The sequence below is a fragment of the Triticum aestivum genome, chromosome 1B (genome assembly GCF_018294505.1).
Source record: "Triticum aestivum cultivar Chinese Spring chromosome 1B, IWGSC CS RefSeq v2.1, whole genome shotgun sequence".
Classification (NCBI taxonomy): Eukaryota; Viridiplantae; Streptophyta; class Magnoliopsida; order Poales; family Poaceae; genus Triticum; species Triticum aestivum.
The window spans coordinates 288273251-288287958 of record NC_057795.1 but is presented as its reverse complement, the minus strand read 5'-3'; positions in this window follow the sequence as shown (position 1 = coordinate 288287958).

Genomic DNA, 14708 nt, shown 5'->3' with positions numbered 1-14708 from the left:
TTCGGCAGAGTCCGGGAAGAGAACACGGTTTTGAGTTATGTTTGACGTAAGTAGGAGTTCAGGATCACCTCTTGATCATTGCTAGCTTCACGACCGTTCCGTTTGCTCTCTTCTCGCTCTTATTTGCGTATGTTAGCCACCATATATGCTTAGTCGCTGCTGCAACCTCACCACTTTACCCCTTCCTTTCCCATTAAGCTTTGCTAGTCTTGATGCCCATGGTAATGGGATTGCTGAGTCCTCATGGCTCACAGATTACTACAACAACAGTTGCAGGTACAAGTTACGCGATGATCACGACGCGAGAGTGATGTTTGCTTGTTTTGGAGTTCTTCTTCTACTTCTTCTTCGATCAGGGGATAGGTTCCAGGTCGGCAGCCTGGGCTAGCAGGGTGGATGTCGTTTGAGTTTCTGTTTGTGTTTCATCCGTAGTCGGATGGTGCTCTTATGTAAGATGATGTTGTATTCGTGTGGCATTATATGTCTTTTGTATGTATCCCCATCTATTATGTAATGTTGATGTAATGATATCCACCTTGCAAAAGCGACTTCAAGATGCGCTTCTATCCTTGGTGGGACCTTCGAGTTCCTTAGGATAGGGTCGCATCTTGGGCGTGACAAGTTGGTATCAGAGCCTCGACCGACCTTAGGAGCCCCCTTGATTGATCGGGTAGTTTGGCCGTTGTCGAGTCTAGAAGAAAACTTTTTGGGAGTCTAGTTATATCGGAGAGTAGGAATTCTTTTTACTCCTCAGCCCCTTCGTCGCTCTGGTGAGGAATCTTGACGTAGGTGTTTTGAATTTCTCCTCTTCCCCTTCAAATTTTTTCTTTAGGATCATGTGTTAGTTTTGTTTGTTGTCCATCCTCTTTTCAATCCGGCGTACTTCTCTTCGAGTGGTTTCGATCCTTGTCATCTTTTGCAAGATCAGTCATCAGTTCTTTCTTTTTCGGCGTTGTTTCCCCATCCGAAGTTGTCCTTGTTTTTCCCACCCGCCCAACCCTTTTCTTCTTGAAACCGGAGCCTGTAATCGAGTATCCATCCTACTCGTGCAAAGTCTTTGCTTTTTTCCTCAATGATTTCAACCGGGGTTTTCTCTTCAAGATATTCGTCGGTTCCCCCTTCCAAGTTGCCTTTGTTTTCTCGCCCTCCCTCCCTCTTCTTCCCAGAGTCTGAGTCTCTTTCGACCATCAATTTCATTCGTGCGGAGCCTCTTCAATCTTCCTCAATTATTTCAACCGGTAAATTCTCGTCTCATTTGACAGTCATCATCTCTAATTCTTCTCCGGTGGATTCAATTCTAAATTTTCGGTAGTGATTATATTCTTTTCCTCAGCTCAAGTGTTTTCCCTGCTCATTCGTCTCTCGCCAGTTTATCCTTCCGGAGTGTTCAAGACATCTCAGGAGATTCTTCTATGTTCCAATTAGTTCGAGATTATCACCTTATTCAAATATTTCAATTGTTCCGGTGCATCATCTATCTCTTCAACAATCTTTTCCAATGGTGTTTTTCTCTTTAGCGGGCCCTAACCCACAGGTCTTTCCCAGGATCTTACCTGACTCTTCTGATTTTCCGGAGCTATTCTTAAATTCTTTTTGAAGTATGACGTAAGTATGAATTTCATTAGTCAAATGCTTTTCCAAGATTGATTTCAAATCTTTTTCATTGGTTGCTCAACCTCTTAGCTTTTCATTCTCCCGGAGTATTTCAACAATTTTTGGTAGTGTTTCTCGTCGTCATTCTCAACATTTGAAGACCGAAGAAGAGTTTTTCCTCTTAAATCTTGTCCGTTCTCTCGAAGTTTCGTGGTTCTAGCTTCATGTTATCCTCGTGAATTATTCCATTTGTCAGATATTCTTTTCTTAACCATCCGGAGTATGTCAGAAGTTGTTTTTCCATTTCTTTTCACCGGAGGCCATCGTTCCAGAAGAATTCTTCATCCTCACGATTCAGCTACCGTTATCCAATTATCCCGGTGCTTCATTCAAGTGTTCTTTAATCAGCTCATGATCTCTTTGTTCTTTTGTATCTAAATCCCCTCAAGCATATTTGTTCTTCTAATTCTTCCCGGTGATTCATTCTCTTTCATGAGCCATTTTCGAATTCTTATGGTGGTTCGTTCAAGATTCTTTTTCTTTGATTATCATATTAATTCATTCGTTCTTTTCAATCCTACCGGTGGTTCATCAAGACCTTCTCAAGTTTGCGATATGTCACTTCTCAATCCTTTTTCAAGAAGAATAAGTAGTATGCAAAAATCCATTGCTTGTCATCAATTTAATTTGATGAAGGATAAGTATACAATAAATCTTATTCATATTTCCTCAAAGTGATTAATCCCTTCCTTCGGAGTTTGTTCTTGATGAATAAATTCTAGTTGCAAGTGTTTTCATCTTTTCTTTTCCGTAGTTCAAATTTCCTCGGCCATTTCGTCGGAACCCCCATCTAAATCATCGTAAGCTTTAATCTTCTTTTTCATCCGTCATTCCTATCTCATCATCTTTTGTGACCGGAGTTCTTCATGGTGGTTCTTCATGATTAAATTCATTCTTCAAGAGTTCATCAAGATCTTGTTGGTGGAGTTCAAGTATCTTCTTCTTCTTGCTTCTCGAGGTGCAAGTAATTCTCCGTATTATTTTGAAGTGGAGTTTTGCATTTCTTCATTCTCCTCGGCTATTCAATCTTTTCCGCTTGTGGTCGGCTATCACCTCATAATTTTGAGATGTTTCCCATACGTCCACAACAAGAAGCTTATTCTTTTATTGTTGATTTTCTCAACAACTCCGTTCAATCTTTCCTTCTAAGAAGGCTATCTAATTCATTCGTGGTGGACGTTGTCGTGCTCGTATCCGTTCATTTCGTTCCTATATTCTTCAGGAGGCCTTGCTTTGTTTATCTCGCCAAGTGTCATTCCATCTTGTGAAATTCATGTCTCCAGCCCTTCCATTTTCAGCCGGAGTGCTGCCCAAATTCTTTCGTGCTATTCTTTTTCTACATTGCCTAACCGGAGTGGTTTCGGAATCTATCTTTCTCTTGAGCTTTTCTTTCTCTTCATATTCGCCTTTTCTCCTTCTACCCGAGTGCTCTCATCTTTGTTCATCTTCTCTCTTGTGTTCTTACTTCACCTCTTCCTCTTTCTCTTCCGTCTCGTTCCTAAGATCTCGGGACGAGATCTCTTGTTAGTGGAGGAGAGTTGTAACACCCCGAGACCCATGCTTCAGTTGCCCTTCCATTTCTTTTAGTTGTTGACATGCGTTCATTATGTTTGTTGCATTATCATAATTATTTTGCATATTTCATTCCTCTACATTGATGCCATGACCATGTTGAGTGACTTGTCTTATTTTGCTTCTTGCACCATGCTCATCTCACTTGATTGCATTGTACCCTTGTCATTTTGCATTTCATCATGCTCATCATGTGGGTTGCATTCTTTCATGTTGTGTGTTGCTCTAGTTGATGTGTCTGAGCATCATTCCTTGTCATCTCTCTCTCAAACCATGCCCATGCGTCATCACCTCTCCCTTCCTTCTCCTTTCATTTAATTTTGCAAGTACCATTTTTTCTTTCTCCATTAATGTTCATCTTTTGCCTATAAATCTTATACCATGCCTAAACCCTCTCTGCCAATTTTCAGCCCTTTTGGACTTGATTTGGGCGAAATCAAAATTGCCTCAAGTTTGAATTTAGTTCAAACTTGCGATAATTTTATTTCACTAAAAATGCCCAAAACAATTATTTCAATTAGTGCATAATTCCAGCGTCGTGGGGATATTCTTATATCTCTCATACACCCCTCTTTTATTCCTATGCTTTTTGGTCTTCTTTTCTGTCTGAAGAAAAGAGAAGAAGAGAAGCAGCAGTGGCAACAGCGCATCCCACCAGCACTCACTCCCCGCAGCCCACCTCGGCCTTTCTTTCCCCAGCCCAGTCGAGCCGAACGGCAACCTGCTCCGCTACAGCGCCGTCTCCCTCCTCTGCCTTTAGGAGCGCCAATGCCGTGAGCTCTGCTTCACGGACGTCGAGGCCAGCACGTCCCGCTCCCCTATAAAGCCGCCCTGGGCCTCACCCTAGGGTTTCTATCCTTCCCTCTCTTCCCTCTGCGCCGCCGCCTCTCCACAAATCCCCACTCGCGCCCTGCCCCGCTGCTTCCAGGAGGCATGGTCGGCGAGGTCACGAGCTTCCCTCCGGCATAGGAGCGTAGCCGGCCTCCCGTTCATCGACCCCGAGCACCGCAGCGCCTCCCCGAGTCCGTTCTGACGCCGATCCGAGCACGAGGATGCCTTCCCCGACATCCTCTTCATCCTCTACTTCATCTTCTTCACGGACAACAAGTCCACCGGAGTTCCTCGCCTCCTCTCCGTTGATATTCTGCGTCCCCGGCCGCATCCTCATGTCAAAGGTATACTAGGTATACCCAACTCCAACCCTGCTCTTTTCCATCGCGATTCGATCGCCGGAGTCATCGCTAGATCCATGCCATCTTCGTGTTCTCGGTGCTCCTACGAGTTCTGAATTTTGTTGCCTAGTTGCAGTAGTCGTCGTGGTTCCTCGCGCTTCGCCCCGCTCTGGATCCTCTCTCGCACATGCCGCCTTGTCGTGCCACTCCCTGCTCGACCCTCTCTGTTCACGCTCGCACACACAAGACCGAAGCACTGCATGCGCAGCAGCCGCGGAACACCACCCGCGCGGCTTCGGTCGTCGTCTTCTCCATGTCCGAGACGGACTCCTGCTCGTGCCTGGACACCCGCACACATGCAGTCTGCGACCCACGCTCCCGCAGCTGCTCCGCTTGCACACCCTCAGGGACTTGTCCAGCCCCTGCCTAGCCGCTGCTCGCCGCGCCTCGCCGCACGCCCGCACACGACGTCATTCTTCCAGCCGGAAACCATGGCCAGCCAGGCTTGGCCTCGCACAAGGACCCACACATGCGCACATCCCACCCTTTTCCGCACCCCCGCCGTAGGCCTGTGGTCGCGACAGTCGCCGTCTTGCTTGCCGGTGTCGTCACCCAGTTCTTCTGTGATCCATGAAGAAGGCTCCTGCCTTTTGTTTATTCAGAAGAGATGATCTCCCTGATTAGTCATAAACAGAGTAGTTAGCGCAGTGGCTAGTCGCGGTGCATCCATCCAAAACGACCTGGGTTCAAGCCCAGTGCCCCCCTTTTCTTTTTGTGTTGTTTCTGCTAATTCGCTCACACGCACAACTGTTTCATCTTGGACCGAGCCCTCCTTGTGCCTTAAACACTCATCCGTTGTAGTGGTCAGCCCTTCAGTTTTGGTCCTGGTCGCGATGCCAGTTATCTTGCGTCAATCTCCATATGCATCACGAACACATAGCTAGCCCAATGGCTAGCGCAGCCAGTGTCCATCCGAGGGGTGTGGGGTTCGAATCCCAGGCGCCCCTCTTTTGCTCTGTTCTTTTAATTTCTTTTGCACACACCCACAGCTGCTTGGGCTAAATCCTCCTGGGCCACTGCCAATTTCTCAGATTCGGGCCCATGCATTTTTTTATATTTTAGCATTTTTCAGTGCATGCATATTTACCGAAATGCCATCATTTTAAAATGCTCATAACTAAATATCCATGCATCCAAATGAAACATGTCATATATGCATCTTGCTCAGTTTTTCATGTTCTTTAACAATATGCAACTTTCATCCCTGTTAAAGATGTTTAAAATTGTTGTTTGACTAAATGTGCATAAATGACATGCTAAAATGATTTATTTCATAGCTAAATAACCGTAGCTGGGTTTTAAATAAACTTTATATGTAAATGGGGTGGAAAAATGCATAGTTTAATATGGTCCACTTTATTTTCCTGTTTAACAATTTTAAAATATGGTTTAGGGCAGAACCGTATGGACATGAGGATTTTCCGGAATTGTTGTTTGTGGTTCCGGCCTCATTTAAACTTGCCTAGATAGGTAGTTTTATTATGCTTCACCTCTTGCCATGTTAACCAACATTTAATATTTTTGAGTAGTTTAAACGAGAGAGAACTAAATAATTGTTGTGAAGTTTCATCAATATGCAACTCGTTACATGTTGAGCTCCACTTAACTTGTAGTTTTGTTTGTGCACTTTGCCATGCCATGCATATTTAAACCAGACATGCATCATGCTTGATTGTGCATCATGCCTTGTTTATGTGATGGTTGTTTACCATGTTGTTTTCTTCTTTCCGGATGTGCTTCTCCTTGTTAGTTCATGTTTCATTGCGATCGTGAGGATTCGTTCGTCTACGCTTGGTTCGTATTCGTGGCTTCATCTTCTTCATGGACTCATTCTTTTTCCTAGCGGGATTTCAGGCAAGATGACCGTCACCTTGGATCTCATTACTATCATTGCTTTGCTAGTTGCTTCGTTCTATCGCTATGCTGCACTACCTATCACTTGTTCTTCAAGCCTCCCAATTTGCCATGTCAGCCTCCAACCTTTTCACCCTTCCTAGCAAACCGTTGCTTGGCTATGTTACCGCTTTTGCTTAGCCCTTCTTATAGCGTTGTTAGTTGCAGGTGAAGTTGAAGATTGCTCCATGATGGACAGGATTATGTTGGGATATCACAATATCTCTTATTTAATTAATGCACCTATATACTTGGTAAAGGGTGGAAGGCTCGGCCTTATGCCTGGTGTTTTGTTCCACTCTTGCCGCCCTAGTTTCCGTCATATTGGTATTATGTTCCCGGATTTTGCGTTCCTTACGCGGTTGGGTGATTTATGGGACCCCCTTGACAGTTCGCTTTGAAGCAAGGCCCAACCTTGGTTTTACCATTTGCCTCACCACCACCTATACCTTTCCCTTGGGTCGGCCAACCCGAGGGTCATCTTTATTTTAGCCCCCCGGGCCAATGCTTGTCTAAGTGTTGGTCCAAACTAGAGCACCATGCGGGACCATCCCTTGGCAACTTGGGTTACGTCGGTACCTGTACGCTTTGCTTATCCTATGTGTCCTGAGAACGAGATACGTGCGACTCCTATCGGGATTGTCGACACATCAGGCGGCTTTGCTGGTCTTATTTTACCATTGTCGAAATGTCTTGTAAACCGGGATTCCGAGACTGATCGGGTCTTCCTGGGAGAAGGAATATCCTTCGTTGATCGTGAGAGCTTATAATGGGGTAAGTTGGGACACCCCTGGAGGGTATAAACTTTCGAGAGCCGTGCCCGCGGTTATGTGGTAGATGGGAATTTGTTAATGTCCGGTTGTAGATAACTTGACACCAGATTCGAATTAAAATGCATCAACTGTGTGTGTAGCCGTGATGATCTCTTTTCGGCGGAGTCCGGGAAGTGAACATGGTTTTCAGTTTTGTTTGACGTAAGTAGGAGTTCAGGATCACCTCTTGATCATTGCTAGCTTCACGACCGTTCCGTTTGCTCTCTTCTCGCTCTTATTTGGGTATGTTAGCCACCATATATGCTAAGTCGCTGCTGCAACCTCACCACTTTACCCCTTCCTTTCCCATTAAGCTTTGCTAGTCTTGATACCCATGGTAATGGGATTGCTGAGTCCTCGTGGCTCACAGATTACTACAACAACAGTTGCAGGTACAGGTTACGCGATGATCACGATGCGAGAGCGATGTTTGTTTGTTTTGGAGTTCTTCTTGTGCTTCTTCTTCGATCAGGGGATAGGTTCCAGGTCGGCAGCCTGGGCTAGCAGGGTGGATGTCGTTTGAGTTTCTGTTTGTGTTTCATCCGTAGTCAAATGGTGCTCTTATGTAAGATGATGTTGTATTCGTGTGGCATTGTATGCCTTTTGTATGTATCCCCATCTATTATGTAATGTCGATGTAATGATATCCACCTTGTAAAAGCGTCTTCAAGATACGCTTCTATCCTTGGTGGGACCTTCGAGTTCCTTTAGGATAGGGTCGCATCTTGGGCGTGACAAACCCGCACGCAGCAACCTGGGGAGTTAGACCTCAGGTGGGCGAGATGTCGTTTAGGCGGGCGGGCGGGATCTGCCCACACGACAGTAGCGAACAAGGGCGCCGAGGATCTTTGTCCGCGCCAGCGCCGGCTCCGAGAGGACGGTGCGCATCGGCTCCCTCCGTCGCCAACGGCGACAACGTCAACGCTGCACCTCCTCACCTCCCGCAGCGGACGAGATTCGGCCGGATCTGTGACCACCGGTGAGGAGAGAGATAGAGTGGACACTGTCATCTTCTTTTGATATGGAGAGGGTGAGAGAGCTAGACGCGAGAAACTCTATAAAACAAGAGGCTATAATGGAGTAAAAAATCTCTTGATAGCAGTGGTTTTAAATAGAATACGCGCGTTCCCGGAAAAAAGAAACAAAAACTGGCGGACAATTTTTTAAGGGTCTGTCTAGGACACATCTAGATGTGACATAGTTATGTCACGTATAAGTTGATGTCCACTCTATTTGTGGTCTATTTTTCTTGTCCTAGTTTTTTTTGTTTCTTGTTGCTACATTATATACTTTTGGGAGCTTAGATGTGATATCCTTAAATAACATCTAGATGTGAATTAGACAAACTGATTTTCTAACGTACCAAGAAAGAAAACTCGATCAAAAACACGCCCCCACTTCCAGGTCGTGAGAGTCGTTGCGCACACACACATAGACATAGACATGCATATCCATGTTTACATAAAATTCCATTTCCATCTCCATCTCCAATCATATTTGTCCAACTGGCACATTATTTACGTTGTTAATTATATACGCAACAATATTAACGTACAACATCTCTTGTTTGCGCACGTCCGTACCGCTGCCACGGCCGGTCCTGATCAACCCGAACCCTCTTCATCACCCGCGCGTGCTTCCCACCCGAAACGGTCAGTGCCGCATTCATGCCCGGCCAGAGTGGACGCGACCTCTCACTAGTGCCGGCATTGAAGCGGCACGCCGGCTGAGAGAGCGTCGCCCGCGCCGGTTTCGGGTGCACGCGGCTGCTCCGCGTTCAAAGGTCGCAATAGCCGGCTACAACATGCATGTAAAAAGTTATTGGGAATCTGTGCTACAGCTAGCTGTCCTCCCCCAATTCATCAATCTCTTCCATTAGTGCTAGTAGTACTCCATGGCGCGATCCATCGACAAGCAGGCGGGAAAGTTATCGTATACTCGGTTTGCGGTGAGTGGCATGCCGAGCGACCGTGTGGGGTCGAGCCGTTGAGGAGGGTGAGACACGAACACGACAGACGTGATTTAAACGTTGGTTTTGCTCGATGGCGTGATCCAACGAAACGAAACGTTGGTTTCTCTCCGTTTCCATTTTTTCTCCAGAAAAACGGAAACTTTCCACTCCATTTTCATTCCTATTCCAAGGTTGCCTCGTTACAACATTCCATCAAATACAAAGGAAAACTAACACACATGCTGATGCATCTCAATGATTCACAGATCATAGCCAATATTTACTTCACAACTAAAGAAAAAAGTTGTGAGAGCGTGTACGAAAGAAGAACTACTGATGGGGTCACTACGACTTAAACCCTAAACCCTAAACATGATTTAATTCCCTGGCCCGGTAGAACCTGTCGAAGGAAAGACGGCTGGCACCCTCGGATCATACGATGCTTTTGTGCAGTTCCACTAAAATCGACCTGAGCATCTCTGATGGCAAAGATATTAAAGAAGTGTGATTAGAATAATAGTACTGGCACTAGTTCATGAGACATAAACTCATCACAAGTAGAAGCCGGTAGAAGTAGAGAAAGATCGACATGAGATGGAGCTACGGCAGTGGAGCAAGCCGGCTCCAAAAGGAAGATTGACTACCTGGGACGTTAGGCTGTAGCTAGAAGGGTGGTTGGGACGTGGCATCGGCCCATACCGCGGTGATCCCCGATTGGTACGCACCGACTGTGGGTTTTCTCCCTCGCCGATGTCGACCGCGTCTACGCAGAACATTGTTCCCTTCCTCCAATTGCGGTATCAGGCCCGTCATTCTATGCTTGTGAAGAGAGCAACCTTAGCAAGAAGGCTTGTAGCTTAGGCTCCTGCGAGTGTATATATAGTGGTTTTCTTTTTCTCTCCATGTCAACCATTTTATATTGCGTACGTGTCATTCAAGAGTGAAATGATGGTTGCTTCTTCCGACTAACTTACTGTGTGATTTGACTACTCCTTAGTGGCCCCTACACGTACTCCCCCTACGTGTATGCAACAGTCATTCGTACACATGGACGCAAAAACGCGCGCGACGCCCTAATGCATGCATCTCTGAGCACACGACGGAACACACACGGTCACACTAAGTGCTCAACCTACACGTGCATGCACACACATACTCAGTCAGGGTGAGCTAGTGACCGTATAAACACCGGAAAATATATATATTGAGTGCAATGAGCGTATTACGAAGTCCACTGACCGTATTTTTACAAATATACAGTGACAGACAGTGTATTTATCTCGTTTGAAATTAAGCCATATTAACCGGAGAGGAGGAAGTATGGACTAGCATTACTTTGGTCTTGTTTGGATACTCTAACTCAGTTAGAGGTTAGAGTTAGATTCTAACCCTGAACTAACCGTGAACTAACTCTAGCGAAAGAGGTGTTTAGATGACAGGGTTAGATGGAGCGCATATACGATGAGGCACCTTCACGGGCATTGCAAGAGGGAGGGACGAAGAGGACGAGAAGCTTCGAGGAAGTGGTGAGGGATTTGCTGCGGCGAGAGCGAGAGAAAAATGTGTTTTTTAGTGCTCGAGAGAAGAACTAACCCAAACAAGCACCTCTTGGGTGGGTTAGATTTTTTGTATGGGTTAGATGGTTCTAACCCAAACTAACCCTCCTGTTTGGATACTTTTGGGTTAGTTGAGTACAAACTAACCCAAACTAACTCTAACCATGGACCCAAACAGGGCCTTTGTTGTGTCCCGTCAACTTGCCGAACGAGGAGAAGGTTGTAGGATGGGAGAAGCTTGCGCGCGGTGGCTCATAGGACAAGGAGAAACTTTTGACTAATGCAAGCTCTCCCTCGCTCAGGCGGTGGACGTGCAATAGTTAATTCAGTGTCAGATTTCCAGAAGCATACACTATACTACTAGTGCTACTATTGTTCGACGTCGCGAATAGGCGAACAGCCAAGCGCAAAGTTTACTAGTACTAGTACTACTACTATAGTCTATAAAGGTACGTACTATACTAGTACTAGGAACCGGATGGAGGAGCGTCTGCACTCTTATTATAATTTTAAAATGTGATAAAGCAATCTTCAAGACATTTGGTTCTCTTCGAGGGTTCTCGCATGTAATAATGGAAGTTGATTGCATGGAACACTCGCCACAATTCTCGCTTAATTCTGGCTCATATTCTGTTACAAATAGTAGTGCTCGGTAATATTTCCTCTTTTTTTGTTATTCAGCATGTAAACAGGTCAACAAACCTTGCGGCGCATCTTCGTGCGAACCGTGCTTGCTGCACTTTGAAGGTGGCCGAGAGCTGGCTTGATGAAACACCTTGCTTCCTACTTCTTTTTTTGCGGGGTACCTCGCTTCCTAGTGACCAACGTCTTGGCTGATCATCCTAAGAATGCTTATATATGAATAAAGCTCTCTCATTTACCCACAAAAAAAGATTAATCCATATTAACCGGAAAGGAGGGAGTATGGACTAGCACTACTTTTTGGTGCGTCCCGTCAACTCGCAGAACAAGGAGAAGCTTGCTGGACAAGGTGAAGCTCGCTTACGCCTTTTGACTAATGCAACCTACCCTCGGTGGACATGCATCGGTCCATTCGGTGTTAGATTGTCAGAGGCATACACTGTAGTACCCAACATGCGGAGTACCATCATTGTTCGACTTCACGAAGTGGCGAAGAGCCAAGCGTAGTAGTACGAGTAGTACTACTACTAGAACCGCATGGTAGAGCGTCTGTACTCTTATTTTTTTATCTCTGATAAAGTACACGTTTATTCCGGAGAAGGGCAGAAAACGGTAGCCCAACATGTAATGAATGATATCGATCAACCAACCATGCTCGAATATATCTTGGCCTCAATACGAGCCCGTCTATGTGTTCTCGCTCCTCATCTCTCTCAAGGAACGGCGGGTTGGCTCTTTGTCGTCAATTGAGATCGGTTTGCTCAGACTCCTGTCCCACATGTCAGTGATATGCCAAGAGGATGTGCGTTGACCGACTGGCCATACGCGTACTTGATTTTGCACCTTCATACTACTCCTCCCTCCGTCACAGTTTACAGGGCGCGCTTCATTATGATGCATTTCTCTCAATGCATTTCCACCACCAGAGAGACTTTAGACGCGTTTGGTTTAATGCTCAATTAATTAGGGCATGGTAACCGCAATCAAGTCCACAATTTTCTCTCCATGTACTCTGTACTAATACGGAGTGTAGTAAGTGCATGCATGTGTGTACCCAGGGTGGAAGCACAACATGCATGTGTGTACGCATTATTCCCTCTAGTAATAGACGCCGGGCTATAACTACCAATGCTATTTTTCAGGCCGATCGCTAGTCGCCTTGGTCCCACAGATCTTTTTTTTCTGAAGCGCGTTGTATAAACAATGACGGATGGAGTAGTATGAGCGGATTCAAAGAAGAGCGTATTGATGGTTGCTTCTTCAGAGCAACTTACAGTGGGAAAGGTGGGGCTTACGATTTGACTGCTCATTACTCACTATTAATGTGGCGCAACGACCGGGCTGAGTCTCCCATGCGGTTGTGCACTACCCCCTCGGTTCTTAAATATACTCCGGAGTATATTTGTCTTTCTAGAGATTTCAACGAATGACTACTCAAATATTTGTCTTTTTAGAGATTTCAAATGGACTGGCACATACAGATGTATATACATATTTTAGAGTGTAGATTCACTCATTTTGCTCCGTACATAGTCACTTGTTGAAATATCTAGAAAGACGAATAGAATATTTAGGAACGGAGGGAGTACACATATGAAGCAAAATGAGTGAATCTACACTCTAAAATATGCCCGTTTGAAAGTAAAAAGACAAATATTTAGGAACGAAGGAGTATAATTTTGTGCATGGCACATGGACCCGGATGATGAAGAGGCTTCTCGCAATGCTATCAAGCTTCCATCATTTATTTACATAATTGACATACTATACAAATAATTTTCCAGCAAGACATGAAATTGTACAATGGTGTGAGCTTTCAGCTTTTGTTTCGCGTGTCTTGCCATCGATGCTCTTTCGGAAACAATAAAAAACTAACTTCCTTGCTAATGCATGTCAATTATTAGCAGATCAGAGCTAATAATTACATCACCACTAAAGACAAAGTTGCGAGAAGGTGTTAAATTAAAATTGATCCATGCTTTCATTGGCAGCAACGTCCCCCCAGCTCTATCTAAATCAACAAGGTATGTTGGGAAAAAAAGTAGCTGTCTGGAGCATGCAACATTCCGATCATTTTGTGCAGTTCCACTAAAATAGAGCTGAGCGTCCCTGTTCCAAAGATATTAAGTGCGATTATGATAATAGAGGACTGCTGATGAAACAATAAACACATAAATAGAAGCCGGTCACCTTTGCAGTCTCTCTTAAGACTAACTAGTTGGAGAAGATTAGGCTCGGAGTTGGATGAGGAGGGTAGAGCAAAACCAATCTCCCTTTGTGCAGTCACACTGAAATGTAGAGACGTTGCCCATGTGACATTTTAGTACAACTGTACAAAACACTCTTAAGAAAAAAGTGATTTGTGCAGTTCACCAAAAGGTCGCAATAGCAACGAGGTGAAATGGACAGCCCTGTTTGCAAAAAATAGGTTGAAAGGGAACAATTACTGGCCAATAACAGTTGATGACACATGTGACGACAATAAAGAAGCATATTCCTTGCCCTAAGGGAAGATAACAACATGGTTGTGTTTGTCTAAAATGGTGTGAGGACAAGAATGCAATATGGAAAGTACACTGGACGAGCTACGTTTTGGGCAAAGAACTATGGAAGATCCACATGCAGCGACGTGGGAAGACGGGCAGTGGAGCAAGGCCGGAGAGGATACCTGGAGGTCGTCGGGATGTAACTAGGTGAGCGGCGGCGGGCGGAATCTGCGAGCAGGTGGCGTAGGCCCTGCCGCGTCGGAGCTTGGTCAGAGAGAACAGCGCGTACCACAGATCGGGACGTGCTGCCTCGGCGCCATTGAATGGAGAAACGATGCACTTCCTCCCTTTCCCCCGGCGGACGGGATGCGGCCGGATCAGTGGCCAACGGTGAGAGAGAGAGAGAGAGAGGCCACCGCACTCCCTTTCCCCCCAGCGGACGGGATGCGACCGGATCAGTGACCAACGGTGAGAGAGAGAGAGGCCACCGCAGCCTTGTGTGAGATACTCTGAAGAGCGACAAACTAGGCACACAAGGCTCCATTGTATATAGTGAGCGGACTACCTTTTCCTTCGTAAAAATCATTTTATATTCTCTGTACGTGCCATTGAGCGCTATAACTTTATTTAAAAATAACGTGGCAACGCATCAAGTGGAACTTTGTTTCGTGCAGGCGTGGTACACGACCTCCCTAGGTAAACAACCACTATAGGCATTCAAATTAGCACGTGGGCTGCCATTTTGTAAAGAAATGAGCTCCATCGTGTACCTGCGCAGATGTGGCTGGGCACGAAGCGTGAGTACGTGCATGGTGCACCTATTCTCTTCTTGTATACGTACACCACCTACGTGGGGTTGTGTGAGAAAGATACAAACCTAGAGAGATATAGTGTGTGGGTTCTTGAGAGTT